Source organism: Amblyomma mixtum, unplaced genomic scaffold, assembly GCF_055824585.1.
Source record: "Amblyomma mixtum isolate Tamu unplaced genomic scaffold, ASM5582458v1 scaffold_21, whole genome shotgun sequence".
Lineage (NCBI taxonomy): Eukaryota > Metazoa > Arthropoda > Arachnida > Ixodida > Ixodidae > Amblyomma > Amblyomma mixtum.
The window spans coordinates 261,867-274,366 of NW_028317718.1; the positions used below are offsets into that span (position 1 = coordinate 261,867).

Genomic DNA, 12,500 nt, shown 5'->3' on the forward strand with positions numbered 1-12,500 from the left:
CTTCAAAGTTCTTTTCAACTTTCCCTCACGGTACTTGTTGACTATCGGTCTCTCGGTCGTATTTAGCCTTAGATGGAGTTTACCACCCACTTAGGGCTGCACTCTCAAGCAACCCGACTCACGGGAGGCTTCGTCCCGGGCGCGCAACGGCGGAGACGGGCCTGGCACCCACTCTGGGACAAGCCCCTGTCAGGGGGACTTGCACCGTCGCAAACTCCCGGGAACGTTGCCTCCCATACACCACATTTCCCGACCGCCTGCAAGGACGGGGGATTCGGTGCTGGGCTAGGTCCCGTTTCGCTCGCAGCTACTCGGGGAATCCCTGTTGGTTTCTTTTCCTCCGCTTAGTGATATGCTTAAATTCAGCGGGTTGTCTCGCCTGATCTGAGGTCGACACAGATATGCATTTTCTCGCGTTCGATTCCGGCGCGGTCGCGCGCGCGCGTCCTTCCCTCGTCTCCGGCCGGCACCTTCCGCCCATTCCCCGCTCTCAGTCGGCAGCACCCTCGGCGACTGCGAGCGAGACTGGAAGGCACCTCTGACCGGCGCTCGGGACGGCGCGCATTCGGTTGCGCGCGGAACACTGAACGCAGAGAGTGTGAACCCCCGACCGCCGCGGCCGAATAAATTCCCTGCCGCCTCTCTTTCCCTCGAGAGAACGACCTCGGCCTGGCGTAGGGGCATCGTCAGAGTTTTGCGTCGCCCCCGCCCCAACTGGAGTGGCCCAGTTTTTCTCGGGGCAGAGACTGCGAAGCACTTAGACCGACGGCGGACTGCGCTCGCAACGAGATCGCGTCCGTTCGACCCGTACTCGACTTCGCGCCCACTCGAGGAGGCGGTCCCTTTCCGCACAGGGTCCGGGGGACCCCTTCGTTGCCGCGCACACGGCGCGCCTCTGCGCTTTGCCGAACTGTGCTGCGCACACCGCGCTCGCGCCCGTCACCTCCCTGCACCCCGCGCGAGGTATCCCTTTTTCTCGCGCGGGCGTGCCCGGAACAGGGCGTTCCCGTCTCTGCGCTTCTCGCAGCAGTTCGGCTACTTCTCCGCGGGCCAGCAGGCAGCGCTTCGCCGCCCGTCCAAACAGCCTCGTCTCCCGTCGGACCGCTCTTTCCCTGCAGGTAATCCCTTCCTGCGGCGGTCGCTTTCTGAGGCGTGACGCTCTACGGCTAGCAGCCGCCGGCCCGCGTTACGTCAGCGCAGGGCGACCCGACTCTGCCGCTTTGCGCGCGGCTGAAGGGTTCGACCCGCTCTCCTCCTCATTCGCAAAGTCTTTCGAGGGATCTTCGGCGTTCCGTACAGAGCCGTCCTCTTTGCCGACACGGTCAAAACGAGTCGCCGGCCGCGCCATCCCCGGGCGCCGGCGCCTCTCTTGATATATGATCCGACCCTCAGACAGACGAACCCAAGGGAAGACCCAAGGGCGCAATGTGCGTTCGAAGAATCAGTGCTCAGTGTGTCCTGCAATTCACACCAAGTCTCGCAGCTGGCTGCGTTCTTCATCGACCCGAGAACCGAGTGATCCACCGCTTAGAGTCGTGCGTTTGGTTTGTTCAAATCCGTACAGTACAACCAGGGTTTTAGGCACCGGGCTTTTCCCCTGGTCTCCAGTCGCAGTTTCGACCGACGTCTTTCGCGCCTCGCAGCCGTCCGTTCGGCATGCTGCGCGTGCCTCAAAGCCAAAGCGAGCAAAGTCTCTCGAAGCTTTTGTGCGATAATGGCTTGCGCGTCACTAATAGGATGACGAGGCATTTGGCAACCACTAAGGCAGAAGTGCTGAGCCGACGCGTGACGCTCCAATTCCGGTCTTCATCAGAGGTGGGTCTTCTTGTGCCTTCTTGGGCACGCCCGCTCCGCCCGCACGGGCCTGACCGCAGAACACCTCGAAGCACCGGCGTTTGCTAGAAATATACATTCTTGGAGCTCTGTGCCACCGTCCTCACGCACCTTTCTGCGATCTGCAGCGACGCTACCCCCGGACTCCAGCAGCGGTTTTTTTTGTTGCTGTTCACACTCAACTGCTGTTCACATCTTTCAAGGCGAGTCATCACCGCCTACCGCTGCTGCACCCTTTTGTAGGGGAGGGGGTTTTCCCAACGCCCCCCGGTCCGGTCGCCCCCGGGTGCGCCATCGTGCTGCTCCCTACTCGACCATTTCGCCACATCATTGCTTCGCAAGGAGACAGGCACCGCCTAGCCGTGGCTACGCAGCGCGTACTTGGAACAAGCCGCAAAGCGGACGTTCATCAGTCTACTCCCGCAATAGGAGCCCACCGGCCACAGTGCCATGGACGGCGTTTCGGTAGCGCACCGACAGACTACTCGAAGGCTGGGAAGGACGAAGCAGCAAGAGAACCCGGCTGCCGCGAATGCGTTCAAAGTGCGGGATTATAATCCCTCGTCCTTTTCGGTCCCGGTGCCTCCTTTCGCGCCGTCGGCGCGGCGTCAGACTCCGCGCCCGCAGTGCGAGACCTTTCGCGCGCGGCCGTTCCCTGGGCCGCGCGCGTCCCGCCGCGTGCGCGTCGCGCAGAAGCGCAGTTTCCCAGCCAGCGAGCCGCGGTTCCTCTCGTACTTCGCAGCAGCCGCCGCCGTTCCCTTGGCAGCGGGCAGGCCTTTCCCTCGGCCCGCCTACCGACTGGTGGTCGCAACACGACAAAGCCAGCGAGCCGCGGTTCCTCTCGTACTTCGCAGCAGCCGCCGCCGTTCCCTTGGCAGCGGGCAGGCCTTTCCCTCGGCCCGCCTACCGACTCGTGGTCGCAACACGACAAAGCCAGCGAGCAGCGTTTCCTTTCGTACTTCGCAGCAGCCGCCGCCGTTCCCTTGGCAGCGGGCAGGCCTTTCCCTCGGCCCGCCTACCGACTCGTGGTCGCAACACGACAAAGCCAGCGAGCAGCGTTTCCTTTCGTACTTCGCAGCAGCCGCCGCCGTTCCCTTGGCAGCGGGCAGGCCTTTCCCTCGGCCCGCCTACCGACTCGTGGTCGCAACACGACAAAGCCAGCGAGCAGCGTTTCCTTTCGTACTTCGCAGCAGCCGCCGCCGTTCCCTTGGCAGCGGGCAGGCCTTTCCCTCGGCCTGCCTACCGGCTCTGTTTGCGCCTCTTCGACGGTTGTCGACAACCGAAAGCCCACCATGAGTGGTGCGTTACGCCGTTCAAACCTGCGGATACAGCCCGTCCGACTTTCCCTTGGTGACGGAGCTCCGCTGGGCGCAACAGTTTGTGCAGAGAAGCGGCTTCAGAATCTCGCAACTCCGCGGTTGAGGCCTTCCCCCGCTTATAAGTGGGGGCGGCGCCGGGTGTGACAAGCACAATCCGGTAATGATCCTTCCGCAGGTTCACCTACGGAAACCTTGTTACGACTTTTACTTCCTCTAAATGATCAAGTTTGGTCATCTTTCCAACAGACCGGCGCAACCGAAAGGCCGCGCCGGACATCGGTCCGAAGACCTCACTAAATCATTCAATCGGTAGTAGCGACGGGCGGTGTGTACAAAGGGCAGGGACGTAATCAACGCGAGCTTATGACTCGCGCTTACTGGGAATTCCTCGTTCAAGGGGAACAATTGCAAGCCCCTATCCCAATCACGAAAGAAGTTCCACGGGTTACCCAGTCTTTTCAGACAGGGATAAAGACACGCTGCTTCCTTCAGTGTAGCGCGCGTGCGGCCCCGGACATCTAAGGGCATCACAGACCTGTTATTGCTCTGTTTCGTGCGGCTAGGAGCCGCTTGTCCCTCTAAGAAGGTTGTAAGGTGCTGGGAACCCCGCACCTATTTAATAGGCTAGAGTCTCGTTCGTTATCGGAATTAACCAGACAAATCGCTCCACCAACTAAGAACGGCCATGCACCACCATCCACCGAATCAAGAAAGAGCTCTCAATCTGTCAATCCTCCCAGTGTCCGGGCCGGGTAAGTTTTCCCGTGTTGAGTCAAATTAAGCCGCAGGCTCCACTCCTGGTGGTGCCCTTCCGTCAATTCCTTTAAGTTTCAGCTTTGCAACCATACTTCCCCCGGAACCCAAATACTTTGGTTTCCCGGAAGCTGCCCGCCGAGTCATTTGAGTAACTCAGGCGGATCGCTGGTTGGCATCGTTTATGGTCAGAACTAGGGCGGTATCTGATCGCCTTCGAACCTCTGACTTTCGTTCTTGATCAAAGAAAACATTCTTGGCAAATGCTTTCGCAGTAGTTCGTCTTGCGACGGTCCAAGAATTTCACCTCTAGCGCCGCAATACGAATGCCCCCGTCTGTCCCTCTTAATCATTACCCCGTATTCCAAAAACCAACAGAACAGAAACGGGGTCTTGTTCTATTATTCCATGCAAGTTTATTCAGGCGACTCGCCTGCGTTGAGCACTCTAATTTTTTCAAAGTAAAAGCGCAGGCCACCTCGAGACGCACCAATGAAGGGCACCAAGAGAGGACCGGCATGATGTTCAGTCCGAGCCGTCGCATCGGGTAGATGCACTACTCGTCTGGAACTGAGATCCAACTACGAGCTTTTTAACCGCAGCAGCTTTAGTATACGCTATTGGAGCTGGAATTACCGCGGCTGCTGGCACCAGACTTGCCCTCCAATTGATCCTCGTTAAAGGATTTAGAGTGTACTCATTTCAATTACGGGGCCTCAAAAGAGTCCCGTATTGTTATTTTTCGTCACTACCTCCCCGTGCCGGGAGTGGGTAATTTGCGCGCCTGCTGCCTTCCTTGGATGTGGTAGCCGTTTCTCAGGCTCCCTCTCCGGAATCGAACCCTGATTCTCCGTTACCCGTAACAACCATGGTAGGCAAGTAACCTACCATCGAAAGTTGATAAGGCAGACACTTGAAAGAAACGTCGCCGGCTCATGGCCATGCGATCAGCACAAAGTTATCCAGAGTCACCACAGAGTACGGGCAGAGCCCGATGGGTCTTGGTCTAATAAAAGCGCCCGTCAGCCAAAGGCCTTCAGGCTCAATGCATGTATTAGCTCTAGAATTGCCACAGTTGTCCAAGTAGAAAGAAACGATCTAAGGAACCATAACTGATTTAATGAGCCATTCGCGGTTTCGCCTTATTTCGGCATGTACTTAGACATGCATGGCTTAATCTTTGAGACAAGCATATGATTACTGGCAGGATCAACCAGGTATGATGCATAGGCATTCCCTTTTCGCCCCAGAAGGGTGCCTCGTCGCCGCCGATAGGGCCGCCATAAACCCCCAGCGCGCGACGCATCTTTTTCGCGGCAGCTTGCGCTGCCCGTGCATCGTTCGAGCTCGCTGCGGCATCCGACCCGTAGGTACGGCAATCGCCACGCGGCAAGAGAGCACGTGTGCCTTTAGGCAAAGCATTTGTAACGCGCCCACCAGTGCGCACATCGGCCTCTAGGGCCGCAGCATTAGGCAACTGGACGGCGCTTGCTGCGTAGCCGAGACGGCCAAGCCGCCAGACGACGGGACACGCCCGCGTCTTCGGCGCGCTCGCACGGAATCGAGTCCGGGTAGCACGGAACACACCTCGTAAAACGTGGAAACAGCGTCGTCCGACAACCAGCCCCTATCGCAGACGCGGATGAGGCTGCAGACGAATGCCGTGGGGTCCGAGGGACGGGGACACGCTGGGCACGAGGCCGCATATCAGACCCGGTCACGGCGCGCACACGCGGGCGCGCGCCGCCGACTGCTCCACTGGGACCCCCATATAATAGCAGCGATAAGTACCCAGACCTCCGTGGGTGAGTAAATCGCCGTACTCGTGCCACTTTCGCCGCAAGGGCCGCACAAATCGTGCGCGCTTTGCCGCGGCATCACAACGCCGCGCTTCCGCGGCGCCCCGCACGAGCCGTACTCGTGGACATAGCCGTCGGGCGAACCGCCGTACTCGAGGCGCGTTCGCCGCAAGAGCCGCTCAAATCGTGCGCGCTTTCCTGCGGCATCGCACGAAAGCGCTGCCCCGGCGCCCCGCACGAGCCGTACTCGTGGACATTGTCATCGGGCGAACCGCCGTACTCGAGGCGCGTTGGCGGCAAGACCCCCACAAATCGTGCGCGCTTTGCTGCGGCATCGCACAAAAGCGCATCCCCGGCGCCCCGCACGAGCCGTACTCGTGGACATAGCCGTCGGGCGAAGCGCCGTACTCGAGGCGCGTTCGCCGCAAGAGCCGCTCAAATCGTGCGCGCTTTCCTGCGGCATCGCACGAAAGCGCTGCCCCGGCGCCCCGCACGAGCCGTACTCGTGGACATGGTCATCGGGCGAACCGCCGTACTCGAGGCGCGTTCGCCGCAAGAGCCGCTCAAATCGTGCGCGCTTTCCTGCGGCATCGCACGAAAGCGCTGCCCCGGCGCCCCGCACGAGCCGTACTCGTGGACATGGTCATCGGGCGAACCGCCGTACTCGAGGCGCGTTCGCCGCAAGAGCCGCTCAAATCGTGCACGCTTTCCTGCGGCATCGCACGAAAGCGCTGCCCCGGCGCCCCGCACGAGCCGTACTCGTGGACATAGCCGTCGGGCGAACCGCCGTACTCGAGGCGCGTTCGCCGCAAGAGCCGCTCAAAACGTGCGCGCTTTCCTGCGGCATCGCACAAAAGCGCTTCCCCGGCGCCCCGCACGAGCCGTACTCGTGGACATTGTCATCGGGCCAACCGCCGTACTCGAGGCGCGTTGGCGGCAAGAGCCCCTCAAATCGAGCGCGCTTTGCTGCGGCATCGCAAAAAAGCACTTCCGCGGCGCCCCGCACGAGCCGTACTCGTGGACATGTCATCGGGCGAACCGCCGTACTCGAGGAGCGTTCGCCGCAAAAGCCACTCAAATCGTGCGCGCTTTGCTGCGGCATCGCACAACCGCGCTTCCGCGGCGCCCCGCACGAGCCGTACTCGTGGACATAGCCGTCGGGCGAGCCGCCGTACTCGAGGCGCGTTCGCCGCAAAACTCGCATAAATAATGCACAAACTCATGAAAATCACATCTGCCGAGGCCGCCTAAAGCCCGAATTCACCTCCCGGGCGTCGAGAGGTCCGTTTCGGACTTTGCTGACAAAGCGGACGCTTTACTGTTTCGCGTCTGCCTAGGCGGTATGCCCCCTTATATATGCAGCGATAAGTACCCAGACCCCCGCGGGTCATAAGCGCGTCTACCGGAGCGGGCTTCAAACGAACGTAACTCTGCCTTCCGTTGCGCGAAAGGGACGGGAAAGGTCTCAAAATATTCGCCTTTCTCAGCCCCACACGCGGAACTAAAAATTGAGCGGCTGCGCCCACGGGAACGGCCGTGAACATTCGAAAAGGCGGCCCCTTGCGAACCTGGTCAATCACCCGCTGCTCCGGCTACAGTGGAAGCAGCGGGTCGAGGACGACTGCACAAGATGGGCGGCAGCGCGGCCGACACGTGGCGTAAATTTCGTCTCGTTCCGCCAGGTGAAAGTGCCTTTAAATATTCGAAAACCGTTTACCGCGTCCGCCGGGGAGGCAACCGCGTCTGCCTAGGCGGGACCGCGTCTGCCTAGGCAAGCTTCAAACGAGCGTAACTCTCACTTGCGTTGCGCGAAAGGGACGAGAAAGGTCTCAAAATGCTCGCCTTTCTCAGCCCCACACGCGGATCTAAAAATGGAGCGGATTCGTCCACGGGAACGGCCGCGAAGATTAGAAAAGGCGGCCCCTTGCGAGCCTGGTCAATCACCTGCTGCTCCGGCTACAGTGCAAGCAGCGAGTCCGCGATAACTGTACAAGATGCGCGCCGGCGCGGCCGAACCGTGGCGTAAATTTCGTCGCGCTCCGCCAGTTCAAAGTGCCTTTAAAAATTCGAAGACAATTTACCGCGTCTGCCTAGGCGGGACCGCGTCTGCCTAGGCGAGCTTCAAACGAGCGTAACTCTCACTTGCGTTGCGCGAAACGGACGGGAAAGGTCTCAAAATGTTCGCCTTTCTCAGCCCAACGCGCGCAACTAGAAATTGAGCGGCTGCGCTCAAGGCAACGGCCGCGAGAATTCGAAAAGGCGGCCCCTTGCGATACTGGTCAATCGCCCGCTGCTCCGGCTGCAGTGGACGCAGCGGGTCGGCGATGACTGCACAAGATGCGCGCCGGCGCGGCCGAACCGTGGCGTAAATTTGGTCGCGCTCCGCCAGTTCAAAGTGCCTTTAAAAACTCGAAGACCGTTTACCGCGTCCGCCGGGGAGGCAACCGCGTCTGCCTAGGCGGGACCGCGTCTGCCTAGGCGAGCTTCAAACGAGCGTAACTCTCACTTGCGTTGGGCGAAAGGGACGGGAAAGGTCTCAAAATGTTCGCCTTTCTCAGCCCCACACGCGGATCTAAAAATGGAGCGGATTCGCCCACGGGAACGGCCGCGAAGATTAGAAAAGGCGGCCCCTTGCGAGACTGCTCAATCGCCCGCTGCTCCGGCTACAGTGCAAGCAGCGGGTCGGCGATGACTGCACAAGATGCGCGCCGGCGCGGCCGAACCGTGGCGTAAATTTGGTCGCGCTCCGCCAGTTCAAAGTGCCTTTAAAAACTCGAAGACCGTTTACCGCGTCCGCCGGGGAGGCAACCGCGTCTGCCTAGGCGGGACCGCGTCTGCCTAGGCGAGCTTCAAACGAGCGTAACTCTCACTTGCGTTGGGCGAAAGGGACGGGAAAGGTCTCAAAATGTTCGCCTTTCTCAGCCCCACACGCGGATCTAAAAATGGAGCGGCTGCACCCACGGGAACAGCCGCGAAGATTAGAAAAGGCGGCCCCTTGCGAGCCTGGTCAATCGCCCGCTGCTCCGGCTGCAGTGGAAGCAGCGAGTCGGCGATGACTGCACAAGATGCGCGCCGGCGCGGCCGAACCGTGGCGTAAATTTCGTCGCGCTCCGCCAGTTCAAAGTGCCTTTAAAAATTCGAAGACCGTTTACCGCGTCCGCCGGGGAGGCAACCGCGTCTGCCTAGGCGGGACCGCGTCTGCCTAGGCGAGCTTCAAACGAGCGTAACTCTCACTTGCGTTGCGCGAAAGGGACGAGAAAGGTCTCAAAATGTTCGCCTTTCTCAGCCCAACGCGCGGAACTAAAAATGGAGCGGATTCGCCCACGGGAGCGGCCGCGAAGATTAGAAAAGGCGGCCCCTTGCGAGCCTGGTCAATCACCCGCTGCTCCGGCTACAGTGCAAGCAGCGAGTCCGCGATGACAGCACAAGATGCGCGCCGGCGCGGCCGAACCGTGGCGTAAATTTCGTCGCGCTCCGCCAGTTCAAAGTGCCTTTAAAAATTCGAAGACCGTTTACCGCGTCCGCCGGGGAGGCAACCGCGTCTGCCTAGGCGGGACCGCGTCTGCCTAGGCGAGCTTCAAACGAGCGTAACTCTCACTTGCGTTGCGCGAAAGGGACGGGAAAGGCCTCAAAATGTTCGCCTTTCTCAGCCCCACACGCGGATCTAAAAATGGAGCGGATTCGCCCACGGGAACGGCCGCGAAGATTAGAAAAGGCGGCCCCTTGCGAGCCTGGTCAATCACGTGCTGCTCCGGCTACAGTGCAAGCAGCGAGTCCGCGATAACTGCACAAGATGCGCGCCGGCGCGGCCGAACCGTGGCGTAAATTTCGTCGCGCTCCGCCAGTTCAAAGTGCCTTTAAAAATTCGAAGACCATTTACCGCGTCCGCCGGGGAGGCAACCGCGTCTGCCTAGGCGGGACCGCGTCTGCCTAGGCGAGCTTCAAACGAGCGTAACTCTCACTTGCGTTGCGCGAAAGGGACGGGAAAGGTCTCAAAATGTTCGCCTTTCTCGGCCCCACACGCGGATCTAAAAATGGAGCGGATTCGCCCACGGGAACGGCCGCGAAGATTAGAAAAGGCGGCCCCTTGCGAGCCTGGTCAATCACGTGCTGCTCCGGCTACAGTGCAAGCAGCGAGTCCGCGATAACTGCACAAGATGCGCGCCGGCGCGGCCGAACCGTGGCGTAAATTTCGTCGCGCTCCGCCAGTTCAAAGTGCCTTTAAAAATTCGAAGACCATTTACCGCGTCTGCCTAGGCGGGACCGCGTCTGCCTAGGCGAGCTTCAAACGAGCGTAACTCTCACTTGCGTTGCGCGAAAGGGACGGGAAAGGTCTCAAAATGTTCGCCTTTCTCAGCCCCACACGCGGATCTAAAAATGGAGCGGATTCGCCCACGGGAACGGCCGCGAAGATTAGAAAAGGCGGCCCCTTGCGAGCCTGGTCAATCACCTGCTGCTCCGGCTACAGTGCAAGCAGCGAGTCCGCGATAACTGCACAAGATGCGCGCCTGCGCGGCCGAACCGTGGCGTAAATTTCGTCGCGTTCCGCCAGTTCAAAGTGCCTTTAAAAATTCGAAGACCATTTACCGCGTCTGCCTAGGCGGGACCGCGTCTGCCTAGGCGAGCTTCAAACGAGCGTAACTCTCACTTGCGTTGCGCGAAAGGGACGGGAAAGGTCTCAAAATGTTCGCCTTTCTCAGCCCCACACGCGGAACTAAAAATTGAGCGGCTGCGCCCACGGGAACCGCCGCGAAGATTAGAAAAGGCGGCCCCTTGCGAGCCTGGTCAATCACCTGCTGCTCCGGCTACAGTGCAAGCAGCGAGTCCGCGATAACTGCACAAGATGCGCGCCTGCGCGGCCGAACCGTGGCGTAAATTTGGTCGCGCTCCGCCAGTTCAAAGTGCCTTTAAAAACTCGAAGACCGTTTACCGCGTCCGCCGGGGAGGCAACCGCGTCTGCCTAGGCGGGACCGCGTCTGCCTAGGCGAGCTTCAAACGAGCGTAACTCTCACTTGCGTTGCGCGAAAGGGACGGGAAAGGTCTCAAAATGTTCGCCTCTCTCAGCCCAACGCGCGGAACTAAAAATTGAGCGGCTGCGCCCACGGGAACCGCCGCGAAGACTAGAAAAGGCGGCCCCTTGCGAGCCTGGTCAATCACCTGCTGCTCCGGCTACAGTGCAAGCAGCGAGTCCGCGATAACTGCACAAGATGCGCGCCGGCGCGGCCGAACCGTGGCGTAAATTTCGTCGCGCTCCGCCAGTTCAAAGTGCCTTTAAAAATTCGAAGACCATTTACCGCGTCTGCCTAGGCGGGACCGCGTCTGCCTAGGCGAGCTTCAAACGAGCGTAACTCTCACTTGCGTTGCGCGAAAGGGACGAGAAAGGTCTCAAAATGTTCGCCTTTCTCAGCCCCACACGCGGATCTAAAAATGGAGCGGATTCGCCCACGGGAACGGCCGCGAAGATTACAAAAGGCGGCCCCTTGCGAGCCTGGTCAATCGCCCGCTGCTCCGGCTGCAGTGGAAGCAGCGAGTCGGCGATGACTGCACAAGATGCGTCGCGGTGCGGCCGACACGTGGCGTAAATTTCGTCGCGTTCCGCCAGTTAAAAGTGCCCTTAAAAGTTCGAAGACCGTTCACCGCGTCCGCCGGGGAGGCAACCGCGTCTGCCTAGGCGGGACCGCGTCTGCCTAGGCGAGCTTCAAACGAGCGTAACTCTGCCTTGCGTTGCGCGAAAGGGACGGGAGAGGTCTCAAAATGTTCGCCCTTCTCAGCCCAACGCGCGCAACTAAAAACTGAGCGGCTGCGCTCAAGGCGACGGCCGCGAGAATTCGAAAAGGCGGCCCCTTGCGAGACTGGTCAATCACCCGCTGCTCCGGCTACATTGGAAGCAGCGGGTCGGGGATGACTGCACAAGATGCGCGCCGGCGCGGCCGACGCGTGGCGTAAATTTCGTCGCGTTCCGCCAGGTAAAAGTGCCTCTAAAAACTCGAAGACCATTTACCGCGTTCGCCGGGGAGGGAACCGCGTCTGCCTAGGCGGGACCGCGTCTGCCTAGGCGAGACTGTTGAATCGCCCCTATCTCGAGCGAGAATGGCAGGAAAACGACGGGACCGGTGGCCTGCACACTGACTTCAAATTCGTAGGCTTGAGACATAGGGGCCGGCCGTGAAAAGTTTGAAATGGTCAAAGTCTCCCTGTCGCGAGCGGTTAATCGCCCGCTGCTCCGACCGCAATGTGATGATCGAAAAAGATGCGCCGCAGCGCGGCCGACGCGGCGCTGTAAAATTCGTCGTGCTCCGCCAAAGAAAAGGACCTTTAAAAATTCGAAAACCCCGTACCGCGTCTGCCTAGGCGATACCGTTCAATCGCACGTATCTCGGCCCAGACTGGCAGCAAAGTGACGAGATTGGTAACAAAAGATTCGCCTTTGAACGCCCTACACAGGGAAGGCAAAGTCGCAAACGACTTTCGTCCCGCGTCGGCCGGGGCGAACGCGCCCGAACGGCAAAGTCCGAATAAAGCGACCCCGTCTACCGGGCCAGACGCGCCCGAACGGCGAAGTCCGAATAAAGCGACCCCGTCTACCGGGGCAGACGCGCCCGAACGGCAAAGTCCGAAAGAGGCGACCCCGTCTACCGGGGCAGACGCGCCCGAACGGCAAAGTCCGAATAAAGCGACCCCGTCTACCGGGGCAGACGCGCCCGAACGGCAAAGTCCGAATAAAGCGACCCCGTCTACCGGGGCAGACGCGCCCGAACGGCAAAGTCCGAATAAAGCGACCCCGTCTACCGGGGCA

At 60.2% G+C, this 12,500-nt stretch overlaps 2 non-coding genes and 1 pseudogene across 2 annotated transcripts; all 3 read right to left on the minus strand.

The window, feature by feature from the left end:
- LOC149324613 (large subunit ribosomal RNA) overlaps positions 1-393 on the minus strand; it is a 6,794-nt pseudogene extending 6,401 nt beyond the window's left edge.
- Positions 394-1,382: 989 nt separating this feature from the next.
- LOC149324614 (5.8S ribosomal RNA) lies at positions 1,383-1,535 on the minus strand. The gene has a single exon (XR_016286776.1). It is a non-coding gene; the product is annotated as a 5.8S ribosomal RNA (ribosomal RNA).
- Positions 1,536-3,310: 1,775 nt separating this feature from the next.
- LOC149324615 (small subunit ribosomal RNA) lies at positions 3,311-5,125 on the minus strand. Its single transcript, XR_016286718.1, has one exon. It is a non-coding gene; the product is annotated as a small subunit ribosomal RNA (ribosomal RNA).
- Positions 5,126-12,500: the final 7,375 nt, after the last annotated feature.